At 26.0% G+C, this 18,493-nt stretch overlaps 7 non-coding genes across 7 annotated transcripts; 3 read left to right on the forward strand and 4 right to left on the reverse strand.

The window, feature by feature from the left end:
* Positions 1-828: 828 nt before the first annotated feature.
* Positions 829-900, reverse strand: Trnaw-cca (transfer RNA tryptophan (anticodon CCA)). Its single transcript has one exon. It is a non-coding gene; the product is annotated as a tRNA-Trp (tRNA).
* A 757-nt stretch (positions 901-1,657) lies between these two features.
* Trnat-agu (transfer RNA threonine (anticodon AGU)) lies at positions 1,658-1,731 on the reverse strand. The gene has a single exon. It is a non-coding gene; the product is annotated as a tRNA-Thr (tRNA).
* A 1,395-nt stretch (positions 1,732-3,126) lies between these two features.
* On the reverse strand, positions 3,127-3,198 carry Trnag-ucc (transfer RNA glycine (anticodon UCC)). The gene has a single exon. It is a non-coding gene; the product is annotated as a tRNA-Gly (tRNA).
* A 3,449-nt stretch (positions 3,199-6,647) lies between these two features.
* On the forward strand, positions 6,648-6,719 carry Trnae-uuc (transfer RNA glutamic acid (anticodon UUC)). Its single transcript has one exon. It is a non-coding gene; the product is annotated as a tRNA-Glu (tRNA).
* Positions 6,720-8,027: 1,308 nt separating this feature from the next.
* On the forward strand, positions 8,028-8,099 carry Trnaq-uug (transfer RNA glutamine (anticodon UUG)). The gene has a single exon. It is a non-coding gene; the product is annotated as a tRNA-Gln (tRNA).
* Positions 8,100-9,077: 978 nt separating this feature from the next.
* On the forward strand, positions 9,078-9,193 carry Trnal-caa (transfer RNA leucine (anticodon CAA)). The gene is made up of 2 exons: positions 9,078-9,115; positions 9,148-9,193. It is a non-coding gene; the product is annotated as a tRNA-Leu (tRNA).
* Positions 9,194-11,997: 2,804 nt separating this feature from the next.
* Trnar-ucg (transfer RNA arginine (anticodon UCG)) lies at positions 11,998-12,070 on the reverse strand. The gene has a single exon. It is a non-coding gene; the product is annotated as a tRNA-Arg (tRNA).
* Between the last annotated feature and the right edge of the window lie 6,423 nt (positions 12,071-18,493).

An 18,493-nucleotide genomic window follows, 5' to 3' on the forward strand; every position in this document is an offset into this window, starting at 1 on the left:
ATCTGAAATGACGCGTGATAACGTCCTAGCGGGAACACATCAATTTTAACTACCTCTAATGTAATTGAAGTTAACATGAAAGTGTGCATTTATGATAATACTTCAAAATGAATGGAATGTTGAAGTATGAGTGATAACTGTATACAAGGCAATTTATGTGTTGTCACTTTTGTAAACCCGTAAAACGGTCATTGAAAATAAGTATAAGAAAATGACAATTTAACTCAAAAACAGTTATAATGTCAACTGTAAAACTTTCGGAATTTTTGTGGAAATTTTCAAGATATTTAACGTAGTCAATAGAACGAACATTAAATGATGCAAATTTTTGTAACATACAGTTGTATTATTTTTATTTTTGAAGAAAAATCCACAGATTTCATTAGAACCAATTTTGCAATGCATAACTTTTTGATAAACTAAATCAATATGAGCTAAATGTATACAATTTAGATGTATTTAATTCGTTCAGTTTTTACGACACACATATATGTAAAACTAAACTAAAATTGAAATAAAGTTTTTTTTTGTACAAAACTATACGTTTCTGCAGACTTGCAAAAACGTACCTAGCTACATGCCTGGGTTGAATTAAAGTACATTCCTGCACCTAAATAGACACAAAGTTTTAGTTTAGATCTTCGCATTCTACTTGTGTGCAGTGCATTGAGTATATGAAAATCACACAAGTTCTTACAATAACAGTTTACAAATACAATCTAATTTCTTCTGTCAAAAACGAAATAAATATTGTTTACAATAATGCAAATTCACATGTAACAATACGACATTAACATACTTAACAGCAAAAGTTCGAAATTAAATGAGTGACCCGGACGTGATTTGAACACGCAACCTTCTGATCTGGAGTCAGAAGCGCTACCGTTGCGCCACCAAGCCGCACGTTTAATTATGTACTTAACAGTTTATAAACTTAAGTGTTTGCGTGACGTTGTAAAAGCGACCGTAATTAAGTTGATCGAAATGCTTGTTTAGCAAAAACAGCTTTTGTCTTTGAACATATGATTTGCTATAAGTTTTGCTATTTTTAATACAAACGTTTTATCAAATAATTCGATATTTCTTTCACGTTTTTTTACAGATTTAAAAACAACTTACAATTTAAACTTCTATAACGAGAGTCTCGCATATACTACTTTTTAAAGAAACTTAGTTTAAAGAAAGCTAGAATTATTAATTAATTCATTATAATATAAAGCAAAATTTAATTAAACTTATGTAATTAAAGTACAGTTTTTGTACTGAATTTATATAAATATTAAAATAGAACTTAAGCATACTATCGTTAGCTATGGGATAGCTTATTAATAATTGTTTAATAAAAGAAGAATTTTAGTTAAATAAAAGTATTAATGCAAAGTAATTAAAATCAAACAAAAAAAGGAAAATATTTAAGTAATTTTTTTAACTGTTTATTAATTGATAAAACTATGTTTTAACTTTAAATGCTGTTGTAAACTGTTTAAAATTTTGTTTTTAAGTAGTTTAAACATTAACTTGTAACTTTTTCCCTAATCTCACAAAAACCATTTTGAAATTTAAATAGAAAAATATGGCTTAATATAAAAAAATAGTATTAATGTATAAATAGGTTAATCTAAAAAACTCAACTTCATCGAAAAATTAAAAGGAAGCGAGGCGCCACCGAGATTCGAACTCGGGATCTCCTGTTTACTAGACAGGCGCTTTAACCAACTAAGCCATGGCGCCGCTTGAGTAGATGCATATTGTTCAAATTATAATTGTAATGAAACGTTACTCGATATGCCGACTTCTACTAAGAAAATATACAAAACGTTACATACAATACAAATTCTTACTTGTTAAAGTTTGAAGCTTATTGGAAGTACAGTCAATAACTTTTGTACCTTTTTTTAATAAAAAAAATGCTTTTAATTTTAGTTTAACTTATATTATTTAAATTATTCTTTAAAGGGCTGCTTTAATTTAAAAACTTTTATTACAAGTTAGTTTATAATTTGTCTCAACACTAATTATAACTTGAAATGAGTATTTAAGTCTACTCACAACTAAGTTGTATACAAAGTTGGTTATGTGATTTTTTCTTTCATTATACAAAACTTTATTTTTTGAAAGTAAGTCGCCCGGAACGACTACGTAACACTGTTAGTTAAACTTAAAATTATTAACTCAACCTTATATGTACTTACTTTAACCTTACACTTACTTTTACCTTCAACAAAAACATCGGCGAAAGTCTGCAGAGCAAAAGCCTGGACTTTTGTATGCCGTGAGACAATACTTTAACCTTATACTCACTTTAAGCTTATACTGTTACTTTAACCATATACCTACTTTAACCTTATACTGTTACTGTAACCTTATGCTATTACTTCATCATTATACTATAACTTTAACCTTATACTTACTTTAAGCTCATACTGCTACTTTAAGCTTATACTGTTACTTTAACCATATACCTACTTTAACCTTAAACTCTTACTGTAACCTTATACTATTATTTTAACCTTATACATGGTAGTTTTAATCACACTGTAGGAATAACCTAATTTGAATGTCAGCTAGCTATTAAAGTTTGTTTCCACATAAATATAGTTAGTCATCTAACACATGGGTAGTCAACTTATAGCCCGCGGGTTGGATCCGATCCGAACAGTGAAAGTTACAAGACCGCCAAGATCCGACACTCGAAGGCTTGCAAAGATACAAACTTGGTCCGCTAAACCAAACTTTTAGACTTACACTATATATTCTTTGGTTTAAAGTTGGTTGTTAAAGTTTTAATCTTAGGTAAAAACATGACGTAACATATTAACTTAACCGTGAAAACTTTTAGCTTTGCAAAATATAAAGGTCGAGACGGATGTTATTTTAGCAGAAAACAAAATTTCAATTTCTCTTCAAGTTAAGAAAAAATTACATTACTTGCTGCTTACAAATTTCAACAATCAGAAGTTTATTACAAAGCAATGTTTCTCTCTTCTGAGACGGTAAGTAATAATACTTTTGTGAAAATAGTATAAACAGTTAATAGTTATAAAAGTTAGAAGATATAAAGGTTAAACTTCAGTTTAAAAAAAAAGATGGTCGTTTTGCTACTGTTTGAAGGACCTAAACGAAAAATGCGTCGACCGGGAGTCGAACCCGGAACTAGTGCTTGGAAGGCACCAATGCTAACCGTTACACCATCGACGCTTGTGTCAAAATCGCGGAATTAAGGAATATATACTTATCTACCGCTATTAACCGTCTTACAAGCGTTAGGAGAAATTGCTAAGGTTAGACTCGAGTAAATTTACTCGCGGCATCAAACCAATAACTTTATAAACACATAAATGTGCTTGTCGTTGTGGCCGAGTGGTTAAGGCGATTGACTACGTTCGAGTCCTTCCGACGACGCTTTTTACCAAGTTTTAGTTGTCATTGACTAGTTCGTAATATTTTAGCTTCATCTGCATGACTAAAGTTAAGTTTTTGCTTTTAGTTTAAATTCACAACTAGATCATTATATCTGTAGTAGATTTAAATAAGTTGATTTGTAATTTAAAAATGTTATAATTTTTTTATTAGCATTAAAATAACATATATTTAATCATTTTTCTTTTTCATTTCATAATGAATAAGATTGAAAAGTATGATACCTTAGAATGAAAATATAAAAACATAGAGTTATGATTTATTAATATTTTTAACAAACTGCAACAAGTTATCACTTCAAACTGTAAGAAAAAACTATTTCCATATAAGCTAAAATTCAAAATTAAATTTAATATATGTTAAAACAAGTAATTGTTTTATTAGTTTTCTCGTTAAGGAAAAAATCCTTAATTAGTAATATAAAAACCTTAAGTTTGCAAATTAAAATAGTATTATAGTTAAAAAAGAAGTTAATAAAGTTTTGTGGAAATAAGTACAATTGTAATTGTGTTTTCATTGTTTTCTAGTTGAAATTAAACCATTCTCTTCTAAATTTATCAGTTTAATAAAACAAAATGTAGTTTGGTTGCAGTTAATTTGTTTTAAATTTGCATAAAAAAGTTGTAAATTTTGCTAACATTGTATTAGGCTTGATTATTTTTTTAAATATTGACCAAAAACGTTATTATGTAGAGCTGTTTGAAAACAAACGATGTATGTGCAAAACTATTTTAATCGTTCAGTAAAACTTTCTTTTAAAAGTTTTTTTGGAATAGTTATTATTAGGTGCACATAATTTAAAAATTTAAAAATAGAAATCTTAAGCCCACATTTAACTAAATATTTAAAAAATTCTCAATAAAAGAGTTATTGCAGCTTTTTACTACTCAGTACTGAGCTAGCCAGGCTTGTACATATGTTCTAAAATAACAATATATATACTAATAAGCTAAACAACGTTTAATGTATACTTTCGTTTTCAAAGTGATGTCACATTACTAGTTAACCATGAACATAAAATTTGGTTTATACGTTTTTTTGATTAATAAGTTTAAACAAATAAAAACAACTTTTTGGTGCAAAAAGTTTTTATTTCAAGTTTTTAATTTTTACTTTTATAAATTTATTGTTGAAATTACTAAATTACTTTTTTAAAATACTTACAATGTATTTTTTTTTTTCTGTTTTAGTTTTTCTGTTTTAGTAAAGGCAAATCAAATTAGTAAAACTTTTATATGATTTTTTCAAGTTATATAAATAAATGACAAAAATTAAGTGTGATTAATTTAAATAATAACTTTTTTTTCTTATTTTTAATTTTAGTTCGTTTAGAAAAAAAAAGTTTATCTCATGGTGAAGCGGTTCACCAGACTTAATTCTCCTTGCTTTCATGAAGGCGAGTTGAAAACACTTCAAAATACTTTTCTTTCCCTTGCTGATCCAGGTAACTTAGTTTCGAAAGTTATAACAAGAAGTAGAAGTTCAACAGCTTTAAAAATTATTGGCCCCCAGAAGTTTCCAGTAAACTTAAAACTTCCTTATGTTGGAAATACTTTTGAGAGGTTTTCTAAGAAAATTTTTGAGGAAATAAACTAGGTTTTCAGCTCTGTTCATTTAAGAACAGTTTTGTATACTGATCAACCTCTAAGTGGAATTTACAAAGATGTTTCTCCCTCCCATGAAAAAAGTAACATCATCTATAAATTTTGTTGTCACTGTGGTAGTGAATACGTGGGAAAAACATCTCAAAGGTTTCATGTAAGAATCGATCAGCATGTTCCGAAAATTTTGAAAAGCTGGTTTGGTGGTCGTTCGGAGAAACCAACGAAAAAGTACCTCTCGCCGATTGGGCAACATTTGTTTGACAACCCGGAATGTGCTAAAAACTATAAAAAGTAGAACTATTCAGTCTTAGTGAGAGCGGAGAACTCTTTTCAGTTACATATCTGGAAGCCTTATGCATTCAATCTTTGAGGCCCAGTTTATGTAAGCAGAAAAAGTTTGTATATCTGACTAGACTTTTTAAATCCTATATAGTTTCCCGTTAAAATTTTTTTAAAGTGTAGTTTTATTTTCATTTTTATCGCTGGTTTGTTTTAGTTTGGTTTTAATCTAACGAGTTTTATTAGAACAGCAAAGTTCTATAGTATAAGCTTATGGTTAGTTTTAACATTCGATTATTACGTCATTTTATATTTTAAAACTTTATTATACAGTATAAATTTTATTTCTAATTACAATTCAGTTCAACTTAGTAAAATACAATTTCTTATGAGCCTTACTACGAAAGTACTCAAACAAATTTAAAAAAAAATAGATGTGTTTTGTTATATTTAAAAAAAAAATATCTCAAATTAAATTTATTGACAGACGTTTACCACAAACTTTAGATTCTTTTATTTTATATTTTCTATTTTTGTTAATATGTTTGTTTTGTAAAATGTTGTGTTTGATTGAAAAGTCATGTTCTTAAATTTTGAGAAATATATGACAATAATTGTTAATAAATTAATTGAAAGTTTCTTTAGTTTTTATTTTTAAGACTATAGTTTAAGTTAAGAAAAAAAAAACACAATAAAAATTGTATTTAATTAAGTTTTTTTTTGTAGTTTATAATGAAAAGACTATCGTTATTTTTAATATTTCTCTCAGTTTTTTTAAACATTACAGTTATCACTTTGTTTAAGTTTTTTTTTACATATTCAATTAAAAAACGAAAAATAAAGTTAAAAAACAAAACTGAAGAGGTATTTATTGTTTACAAAAGTAGGTTTACTTAAATACATATAGTTTACTTTTGTATGTAAATGTATTAAACCAAAAGTGTTGTGAACTTAAAACTGTAGTATATTTTAGTTATGTTAAATTATTTTGTTTAATAATGTTTAAAGTTTAATATTTTGATCAAGTTGAAATCAGTATTTAAAAAGACATAGTTTAAACTTTTCTGCATAAAATTTTTAAATGTAAAAAAGCAGTTTTTCCAACGAGAATATTTTTGAACAAAATACATTTAAATAAATATAATTGTATGTAAACAACAAAATTACTTAAATAAGTATGTTTTGATATTTTAAAGCAATGGATATTTAAACTAAGTTTTATAAGAAAAAAAAGAGCTTTGTATAAACTTTGAAATTCGATAGGCCTTTAGTAAGCACAGCATATAATACTAAACAAGTACATTTTAGCAACTATAAATACTATTATTCAGTAAATCTCAACAGTCCTACATGGTCTAGTGGTTAGGATTCCTGGCTTTCACCCAGGCGGCCCGGGTTCGATTCCCGGTGTAGGAATAATTTTTTAATATTCTGTGGAGCAATGTTTTTAAGAAGTTAAGTTTACTAGTAACAACTTAAAAAAAAATTAATTTCAATTATATCTTAAACAATTTCTACATTTTGTTTCAGAATAAGCAACATCCAATTAAGCAGTTATTAATTTAACTTTATTAGAAACGATTAGCTTAATATTTTTTCAAATGCTTAATAACTTAAGTTTCACAACGTTATGCTTTTTTTAATTTTAAGTAGACTTAACTGTAAATAAATTATTAACAAACAAACTGCTCACAAATTTTTTATAAACTTTACTACACTTTGAAAAACAAATAAATTCAACTAGTTATAGCTAACGCGTAAGAAATTTAAATATAAAAATGTAATTTAAATATACTAACTACAGTTTACTACTGCAAAAAAAACTTTTTATTATATTGTGTTTCAATACTCAAAAGTTTACCCACAAGTATAAAAGAATCAAATTTTAGAAACAATGAGAAATCCTCACTGTATTTAAAAACATAATTTATTATTTGTTTTTTGCTCAAAAGAACTTTAAATGTACCTTAGTTATGTATGAAAACTATTTTTGTATTTTAAATTAATTTTAAAATTTTAGAAAACTGATTGTTTTTAACTCAAACTTACATTTTTTTGTCATTTTTTATTTTTAAAACTCTTTTTGAAACTTAATGAAATACAAATTTAAAAAAATTGTGATAAATTATTACAACCTTTAACAAACTTTATTTTTTCAACTCGTAGTTTAAAAATGTAATCTTTATGACAAGAATCTAATTAAATATAATCTTATAATAACTAAAAGCATTATTCTAATGTAAAACATTAAATAAGTTTTCTTTTTCAGTGATCAAGTCATTGAAAAAAAAAGATAATCTGTACATGTGTTAAAAAAAGTGTTTGATGTTATTAAATATTTATGATTTATTCTAAAATTCAAGTATAAAATAAAAGTTATTAATGAAATCAAAGAAACTCAATAAAATTATTGATTTATAAAGGGATTTTAAACTTTTTCAGTTGTGAGCTCGTTGTTTAGTTTTGTTCAAATTGGTCAAAAAATAACCTTGATTATGATGTCATTAATGAACTTATTCAACATTTAAACGTATCAAACAAGTTTAATATATTCTATTTGTAGCTTAAGCATCTGAAAAAACAAATATTTGAATAGGCAAAGATTTCATAAGAAGCGTTGTTAATAATACAAGCTGCAGTTTAGGCTTATATGCTTCATGAGTAAAGGTATTTAGCTAGAACGAGTATATGTTTATATACGCACTATATTACATGTTGTCACGTGGTCCCGTGGTGTAATGGTTATCACACTGGACTTTGAATCCTGTAATCCGAGTTCAAATCTCGGCGGGACCTCATTTTTCAATTAGTCCTTTTTTATTTTGGTTTCGTAAGAACTTTTTTTATATGTGCTCTTTCGTATCTTATTACTTTTCGCTACAATTGAAGCACCTTCTGATACAAAGTTTCATGTATTGAGTAGTAAAAAAGTTTCTTCTATATACAAATTTTGTATTTAGGCCACTTATTAACATACTTATAAGCAAATAAGCATGTTGTATACTCAGTAAAAGTTTTGTAATAAGTAAACTTTTTAATAACTTTATACTACAGTGAAACTAGTTCAATATTTTTAATAAAACATTTTAGCTAAAAAAATATTTACTAAAAGTATTTTTTTTTACTTGAAAGTAGTTTAAAGAAAATTGTTGTTACAAATAACTTTCATAATTAAGTTACAAATATCAACAGTTACTGAAATGTTTAAAGAAGTGTTAAAATATTCTAAAATTTTATCAAAAAGAAAATTAGTATTTTTTTAAAAGAAGAACTTATGTTTGGTGAATTATAAATTTATCAACTACCTTTTTTATTTACTACAATAAAGAGTAGATAAAATGTTACAATAGTTATTTTTGTAGAAAATTATAAACTTAACTATAACATAAAACTTAACACTGTAAGTATAACAAATTCATAATTTTAAACAAAGTATTAGGAAAAAATTAAACAGAGATTTTTAGGAGTATACAATGAACATTTTAAAGCTTTAAAAATAAAATGACTAACAAGTAACTTGGAAATGTGCTACATGTTAAATAAATTTCCTTTCAAGGTTTTATGTAGATTTGAATATTGAAAGTTGCTTGTATATCAACAAATAAATTGAGTTCACACATTAGAAAAAAATTACTTTACACTTTAAAAGTTTGTATTATAATGCATATGATTTAATCTTGAATGCTGTATAAAACAGCAGTCAAACATGTTAAAGTATACAAGATGATATGTAAAGTTTACTATATATTCGCTATATTATGCTGTCAATCGCAAGTCAGGATGGCCGAGTGGTCTAAGGCGCCAGACTCAAGCGATATGCTTCATCGCTATGCGATGCAGAGCGTTCTGGTCCACAATTGTGGGCGTGGGTTCGAATCCCACTTCTGACACATTTTTAGGTTTTTTTCAAGTCAATGTCTGTCATTCATTACTTAGTTGTACCTTTGAAACTTTTTGAAAACTTTAATTTATGTTTTAATGTGTTATTACTTTAGCTTAAATAAGTTTGTTGTATTAGCTATTTTTTCTTTGCTCTGATTACAAGTTTTGTAGACTGTTTACGAAACTTGATTTGAAACACTGGTTTGTAGTGGCTCTGTTGTTGCTAAAAATAATATTAGCTAAATGAAACATTTTGAAACACAAACATTTAGGCATGGAATTTAAAGCTATGAAGAAAAATACAACAGAATGTAAGTTAAAATTTTTGCTTATTCTGTCATGTATAAAAAATATGTTTGAATAATAAAATGACATCATAATCAACTAAGTTTAAACTTTTAACATGTACAAATACAGTAAAACTTAATGTGATAACATTTAAATCAATACTAGTTCTTAGTTTATTTTATTGTTTTGTGTGTTAAACTTTTGTTAAACACATGTAATTTATATTAATATTTATTTATATACATGAGTTGGATGATTGTTTTTTATAATATTAATTTAATTTTCATTACTTTAATCATGTATTAAACTTTTCATTCCATAAATGTGCTACTGAAATTTAAAATCTAAATAAGTTTCTGAAACTTCTATAAACTTGATTGCTATTGAAATAGAAAATTTGTATAAATTTTTTTTGTTGTTATCCATGCACCTTAAACTATTTTACACAAGTATTTTGGTATTAAGCTCAATTTTAACTTTTTAGCTCATATCAGTATACAAAAGATTGAACTATTTAGCAAATACTTAAAAGTTCTATTACTGTTCAAAGTTTACAAAAAATTTAAATATATGAAAATTATGTAGCTGTTTCAGTTCATAAAATGTTAAATTTACCTACCAATCATTTGTAATCACTTAAGTAATGTGTTAGTTTATCTAAAGCTTAAAAATCAATTAAGAACACTTATTCCTCCCCACGCTACGCTTCTGCTGTACAGTTATTATTTCTTTTCAAAAGTTTTAAGTAAATCTTTGATCGTGTTCAGATCTTAATTGTTCATATATCAAAATCATCAAATACTTTTTTTATTCATTATATTTAAAACTATATGCTGTCATTTCTTACGAACTATCCATCTATTTGCAACTTTTAATTTGACAGTAAGCACATCATCAGAAATATCATACAGAAGTTTTTCACAACAATGTTTTTTTTTTAAGTCGTCTATGTTGGTTTAGCTTGCCATGAGCTTAAATTTATTTCATTTTATTACAAATTTTCAATAAACCTGTTATCACAAGCTTCTTGTATCAAAAGTTATGCCATAAGCACAGGAAAACATCTTGAACAAAATGCTTGTGGTTACACAACTATTAGAAAATAAAATAAATATGTAGTACTTAGCAACAGTATACTGGTTAACAAATTTAATTGTACAACTTTCGGATAGTTACAGTACTTCATATAATAGTGAAATGCATATTTATATACAACGTATACATTAATTTATATTTAAAATTATATATATAGCTTAAATTTCAATGTGTTAAAAATCTTTGTCTTAAATAAATATTTGTTTAAATACAACGTATGCATACAATACACATTAAATTTTTCCATATATAAGCTGTTTTAATACTTATAACAACTTATATTCAAAATTTTCACTGAAAACATCGGGAAGGAATTTATTGGTAAGAATTTGATCTCTGTGAAGTGTAGACTATATTAAAAGGTTATATTTTTCAAGTAAAACTTAGCAGTAATTAATAAACTTGGTTTAATTTTTGCTTATACACCTTCATTTACGTTTCTTACTGGTATATTCCAAAAAAAGTTAATTAATTGATACAGGTAGATATAATTAAAATGAATTGTGTGTTTCAGTTATGAATAATGTTATTAAAGCTGAATATTTTAACTTCTAGAGTTAATGAATAGCAAAATTGGGTTTAGTTTTAAACTTTTATGCTTATAAACAATTTTAAGTTAGTTTGTTGATAAATATGATGAACCACTTTTACTAAATACCAGGGACGTAGCTAGATCAAAAAAGTTACGAATCTGCAAAAACTAAAATATCTGAAATAACACGTCATAGCGGTAACACAGCAATTTAAACTACCTCTAATATTATTGAATTTAATCTGAAAATATGCAGTCATGCTAATACATCAAAAATTTAATGTTGAAGTACGATGATAACTGTATACAAGGCAATTTATTTTGCTCCACACCCCATATGACTCTTTATTTCATGTCACTTGTCTAAACCAAGAAAACATTCATTAAAAAAAAACACAATTTAACTCAAAAACATTAATATTGTTTTCATTCAAACATTTAAAATTATAAAATCAAACATTTAACGTAGTCAATAGTAACAACAAGTTATGCAAATTTTTGTAACATAAAATTGCATGATTTTGATTTTTGAAGCTACAGCTTCCAATAGGTTTAATTTTGCATTGTAGCTTTTTGACAAAACAAAGCTTTAACGCGCTAAATGTTACAATTTGGATGTATTTAATTCGTTCAATTTCTTTACGACACTAAAAATGCTAAAGAGTACATTACATATATGTCAAAATTATCTCTCAGGAGTGCATAACTAGGCATAAACGAATACTAAAAGCTAAGAAAGCAGAGTCTTTTCAAGCGGAAACAAAAGCAAGTTTTTTCGCACATAAGTATACGTTTCTGTAGATTTGCAGAAACGTACCAAGCCACGTCACTGCTAAATAACATTACTTAGATTAGATCTAACAAAATAACTAATTTTGTGCTGAAAAAAACTAATAACGACCATGACGGGACTCGAACCCGCAATCCCTCGATTCGAAGTCGAGTGCCTTATCCATTAGGCCACACGGCCGGTCGATGTAAATGATATGTTTGCAATTATATATGCGCATTTATGCACTGCTTAGCTCAAAAGCTGCTTTCACTTACTTTCTAACACTCTGAGCGCTAACACCTCGGCCGTCTACGCTTTAATGATTATGCGTTTGCTGTCTACCAGCTGCTTCAAGCGCTTTAAAGTAGCATGAAAAGTTTTACGATTGTAAACGCTGCTCTTCAAGCGCGCGTTCTTTATGACAACGGCTGTCAAAACAAGCATTTTTTAACGGTTGGCTAGTTTCGCACAAGCCATGGGCGAAAGTGATTTTTAAAAGTTATTCTGTGCACGTTTGTGTCACCGCCTTTGCAAACGATTGCTACAATTTCGATTGAACTTATTTTTCTCACTAGCAATTTCGATTACGTTTTTGCGTATCATATTTATGGCTCGCTTGATTCTAGTACTTAAAAAAGTATTACAGCTTTAACTTACTAGTGTGTAATAATTTTCGACTTTTTAAATACTTTTTTTGATAACAAACTTATAAAATTATAAATGTAAATTATAAATCAGTACCGAAATGCATACTTATTTTGTAAGCATATGATACTTACTTTTAATAAAAGTAAAATTTATTATTTACTTACAAAAATATATTATCTAGCAAAGACAAAAAAAAACTTAATTCTTAAGCAAGAATATATGGCATATTAACTTTTTAAATGAGATTATGTTTAATTTATTACTTTGAAATTGACTGTAGAAATGTTAAAATTAACTAATAAATTAAGTAAATACGGTTGTAATCAATTCTTAGGGAAAATGAAACTTGTTTTTAATTTGTTACATTTGTGATAGTCTATTGTTACAAATATGATGAAACAAAGTGTTGTATGTGATCAACTTATTTTTCAAACATTGCTGTAAAAGTTTAATACTCTTAAAATAGTTTTCAGTTGATTGTAGTTTTTAAGTTTAAAGCGTTTGTATAATAATTACAGCAATACTTAGTTTTATTAATGTCAAAAAATGTAAACTAACTTACTATACCAGGGGTCGGCAAACTGCGGCCCGCGGGCCAAATGCGGCCCGCGAAGGATAAATCTTCGGCCCGCGAGCACGTTATTTTTTTGAATGGAATGCGGCCCGCGAAAGAAAATTTTGCGACCCGCGACCACGTAAATGTGGCCCGCTGAGCAAAAATATATTTTAAGTTAAACTTGTTTGATCAATTTAGTTTTAGTTACTGTATAATACTTTAAAAGAATTAAAATCTTTACTGATTAAGCATAAAATGTGAAAAAGACAGGCATTCCACCAGGTTTTTTTCTCAATTTTATAATAAATTTCTTCTCACAACAGCAAATTATTTTCTAAAAAAAGAGTGTAAAAATTGCGTTGAATTAGTAAGATAGTTATATAATACCTATTTGTAAAAAATAAATGCAAGTGTTTTCCGTTTTGTACAAAAGTAAGCACAGTAATTAATTAAAATGTTATTTCTTTACAGTTTAGTTTTTTAACACGTTTTTGTACCTAAGTTTTTATTACAGATGCTTTGTTACTAAATGTTAAATTCTAGTGTGCATAAAAACATTGAAAATAACATAATAACAATAACAAGAAATAAGTTTAACTTTATGTTGGTTTTGACACCTTTGATTTTTTAGAAGATTTCTTTGCATTTTAAATTAATTCCTATGCACACCAATGAACAAACATGCTTATATTTTAAACAACTTTTTATTTAATACTTAACGAGATGAAATTTAGTTTAAGCATAATTTTCTAACATTATTGTTTCTACATGTAATATCTAAGTGTGTACAGACACATTTAAAAAAATATATATGACATAAATTAAAAAAGTTTTTGTTAGGTATACTTTTTAATTTTTTAAACGATGTTTTTTGACAAAATAAGTTAATTTGTATGCGTTGCATACTAATATAAACAGTTGCTGTTTTTTGAAACTACCTATTTAATACAAACTAGATATAAAATGGTAATTTATTAAGTTTGTACATTTTTAATCAAAATTGTTCAAAATCCATCAAATACACACACTCAGACTATGACTATTTGAAGACTTTAAATCTCAGGCCAGTTTAGTCATTTTTAAGTTTTTGGCTTGAATTGCTTTTTGTATGCTAAAATGTCATCGCTAGTTTTGGTCACTCGGACTGACTTTTTTTGCTTTAAAGAGTGGTAAATTAAATTAATGATGTATGTTATGTTTATTGCACACTGTTGGTTTAAATTAAAATATGTTTTACATTTTAAGTCTTGCAGCTGATATAATTTGAACTATTATTATTTATACTAATTGTATACACATAAGTTTGAACTATTAGTGTTGCCAAAAAATCCCGGAAAAGCTTGGAATTTGACAACTTATACTTGAAAAAATCTGTAAAAGCCTTGAATTTGAGAATTATTGAAAAAAAAACTTGAATTTTAAACAATTTTTACATGTAAAGTAATAAAATTTCGATTTAACACAAAATCTACCATATAATAATTTTTTATTCAAAAACACATTTAAAGTAGCTTAACAGTATTTTGAAAATTTTTCTATATTATTCAAGACGTTTTCATTTTAACTATAACTTAATTATATACTAAAAATAGAAGCAAAATGTTGTACTTTTAAAGTTTTATATTGGTGCATTATACTTTTGCTTTTAAAATTTTTTTTACCTATTTTTGTGCTTTGTGTTGGAACTAAACCTAGAAATTCTTCTAAAATGTCAAAATTAGTAAAATACCTGTAATAAAAGTTTCTAAAATGAACAATATCTGTTGTATCAATTCTAACATCTTAAAAGATTGATTTAAGTCCTAATTTGGTTTATGCGGCTTTAAAATCTTCAGAAATTTCCTAAACACGACATCTTGTTGATATTGAAGAAATAAACAAAAACATTTTACTAACCCCAACATAAATTATTTAAACTAGTTTTCAACTCTTAACGGTATCTTTTTTATTAATTAATTTTGCTACATTATAATTTACCTTAATAGTTTTTTTTTAATAAGTCTGTAGTTAATGAAAATAATCATGTGCGTTGTTGAAACAGACATAAACGATTTTTTTTTCGTTTCTCGCAATAACTCGAAACTAACGTATTATAACTTACATTTGCTATTTTTAAATGCAAAATTTTAACGCAGATAAAGAATTGCTTTAATGCTCAATAAAAATAGGTTTTTCAATTTCTTTATTAGCTTAATAATTTGCTATACATTTGTTAAAAATATTTAAAACTTTAATTATCCATTCAAGCTGAATTATAATATTTTTTTTAGTTATATAATTAATTCACTGTTAATAAACTTCGGTATTTCTTTATTTTGTGAACTTGATTTTAAACAGGGTTGCCAAACAAACAGGCTAGTTTAAAAAAATTATAAAATTTAGACTAGGTTAAAGCTGGTTAAGAAATTTTTATAAAACTTAGGGGTATCTGAAACTTTTATTTCAAACACTTTGAATAAATCTTCGAATTCTCAGAACAGTTTTTATGACTGTTGTGTAGTTTACTAAATGTAATTTTTTTGTCTATTTACATATTGTGCTTTTTTATAAAATGATATATTAGTTATGTATTTAAGCTTGATTAACAGAAAGTTTTTAGCTATTTTATCTTTTAGTAAACTTTTAATATAATTCAGACATTTTTGCTTTTAAAGTGGCAACCGTGTAAAAGACTAATTAATTACTTATAAGGTATTCCAACATTAAATATGTTAAAAAATTTTATTTAGCTTATTTAGAGTACAAATAGGTATTAATTTTATTCAATTAACGAATTACTGAATTTTCTAAAAAATACAAACTATTTAAGGCGTAAAAACTATTTTCAGAAGTTAACATTTTTTTTAAACATGAAAAAGTGGTTCATAATATAAAAAATGTATAAAAGTGACCGATAAATGCTTTTCAAGCTTGGTTTTTATAGAGAGTTAGGTTGTAAGTAAAAAATAAAAATATTTTATCAAGTTTAACTTATTAAGTTTTTAAGAAAGTACATATTTTATTAAGACTTAAGTATATTAAACCATGTAAATCAGGGTTTCCCAAACTCATTTACTAAATTGCCCCTTTTTCAAAAATTTGAAAAAAATCGCCCCCCAGAGTTTTATAAAGTATTTTTCTCTTCAGTACGCACTTTTTAGCCAAAAAACTTATGTTCGAAATGTAATTTAGTCTGGTACTTCTTTTGCACGTATATTTTAACTGTGTTCAAAGTAGATTACAGGGCTTAAGAAAATAATTTACAACTATTTTCTTATAAGCCAAGTAAAGTGTATTAAATTCCTTAATTATTAAAAATCCGTATGTATTCTGTAATCAGTTTTGTTTAAGTATGATTTTTCTGAAACTAATGAACCCTTAGGTTAGTTGTGGACAACTTTTGTAGTCAGCAAGTCATATTTACAAACAAATCCTTTCTAGTTTCGACATGTTAAAAAGTTGTACTTGCGAGCTGCGTAATTTAAAAAAATAACATTTAAGAAAATTAAAAATCTCGAGCAAAATTTTAATAAATCGATTTAGTACAATTGTGATCTAGAAAGTACTATCGTGAACTAACAACGTAATTAAAAGTGTGTTTAAAAGTATTAAGTATCAAAAAACTAAATTCTATTTGTTTTGCACAAGTAGTTTTCAGATTATTTAGCGGGCAAAAACTTGACTGGATCTGGACCGTACGTTACCCATCTAAAATCTTAACTGAAACCTGACACTATAAAAACTTCTAATATAACGAATTTTGGTCATTTACAAATTAAAGCTAAGTAACTTATTTAAGCCGCAAAATATACTTGAATGGTTTTTTAAATGGGCAAATTCTAAAATTACTATACCAGAGACTAAAAAAACTAAAAAAGAATAAACAGTTTACTTTACCTATAGTGGAATAAATATTAATAATACTTAAAACATCATTGCTAATCTACTTTGAAGCAGATTGACCGGCTGGTCGATTATCTCAAATGAAAATTGGTTTCATTAATAGCTTCTATTAATACAGTAAAATTATAAAATTCAATGCTTAGAAATATCATAAGCAAGTTAATTGTAAAGTTAATAATTAATTTTAAACTTTTTTAACTATTTTTGTCGTAGTAGAATACCATTTATTAATGTTTTATTTGGAATAACACTTAAAAAAATAAAACTTAATTCTAATAACGTTTTTTCTTTATTTAAATTCAAAAAAATAAAAGGTTTTACAACTAATTCTGTGAATAGAAAGTAATCAATTTAAAAAAAGATTAAATTAAAACTTTGTTTTGTAACTGTAGCAGTCTTTTTGATGGATTATTTTATTCTGTTCAGAAATGAATTTTTATTCGAGCTATCAGCCTATAATAATTTACCAGAGGAAAATAGAAGATACTATTAAACTATTAAAATATACAGCACATTTTTAGTGTCAAAATATTTTTAATTAAGACAAAAAACAGTTGTACTAAAAGTTTTTTACACGTATTAAGTTTACAATCATTTAAATGTAAAATTTGATGTCATTTCAAATAGAGACCTCAAATCTATACTCTTTTTTGGCCAAAAATCTTAATTGAAATAAAAACTTTAACGGTTATCACGATTTTTTTTATTTATACAGATTAAACAAGTGATAACAAAAATTTGTCAAACAAATATCTTTCAAACAAATATTTTAATCACTATCCTATAAAAACTTTTTGTCTAATTTCAAACGATAAACATAAACTACAAATTAACCAGGTCAAAACAAAACTACAATTAACTTTAAAATATAAACCACTTAATAAACACAGTAGACTTCCGCTTGAGTTCACATTTTGAACATAACCAAAAAGTGCGAAATCAAGAAATCAAGATATTTTTTTTTATAAAATGGCAAATTTTAATATGTTATAATGCAATAATGTTATAAACAAACATGAAATTAACTAAAACATTAAATAAGCATTCATTAAAAACTATAGATCTATATAAGGTAATAAATATTATAAAACATCGTTGTTTTATTAATACCTAGTTAGTAATAGACTTAATTCAAGTAAAATTTAAGAAAATATAAATTTTCATTTTTTTTTTGGTAAAAAGTGCGAACTCAAGAGGAAGTCTACCGTAATTAATAATCATTAGGCATTAAACAAACCTGTTATAGAGTAAATAACGTAATAAAATTTTAATTAAAAAAGACTACTTAAATACAATATAAGCCAAGTTAAATAAAAATGTTTAAAAAAATTTACAAATAAAATAGAAAATCGTACAGAAAACAATGTATGCTACTGAAGTCAAATCTAATGTGAAGGATGAGCTTCATGGATGCTTGTAAGCTTTTCTATATCTGGTTCTAAATAAGTCTAACAAAGCTTCAAGACATCTCCTTTAAAAATATCTATATTAGATCTTTTGCTCAAGAAATTGATAACTGAACTTAAAGCTCTCTC

Source organism: Thalia democratica, chromosome 6, assembly GCF_965202585.1.
Source record: "Thalia democratica chromosome 6, ktThaDemo2.hap1.1, whole genome shotgun sequence".
In the NCBI taxonomy this organism is placed as follows: domain Eukaryota; kingdom Metazoa; phylum Chordata; class Thaliacea; order Salpida; family Salpidae; genus Thalia; species Thalia democratica.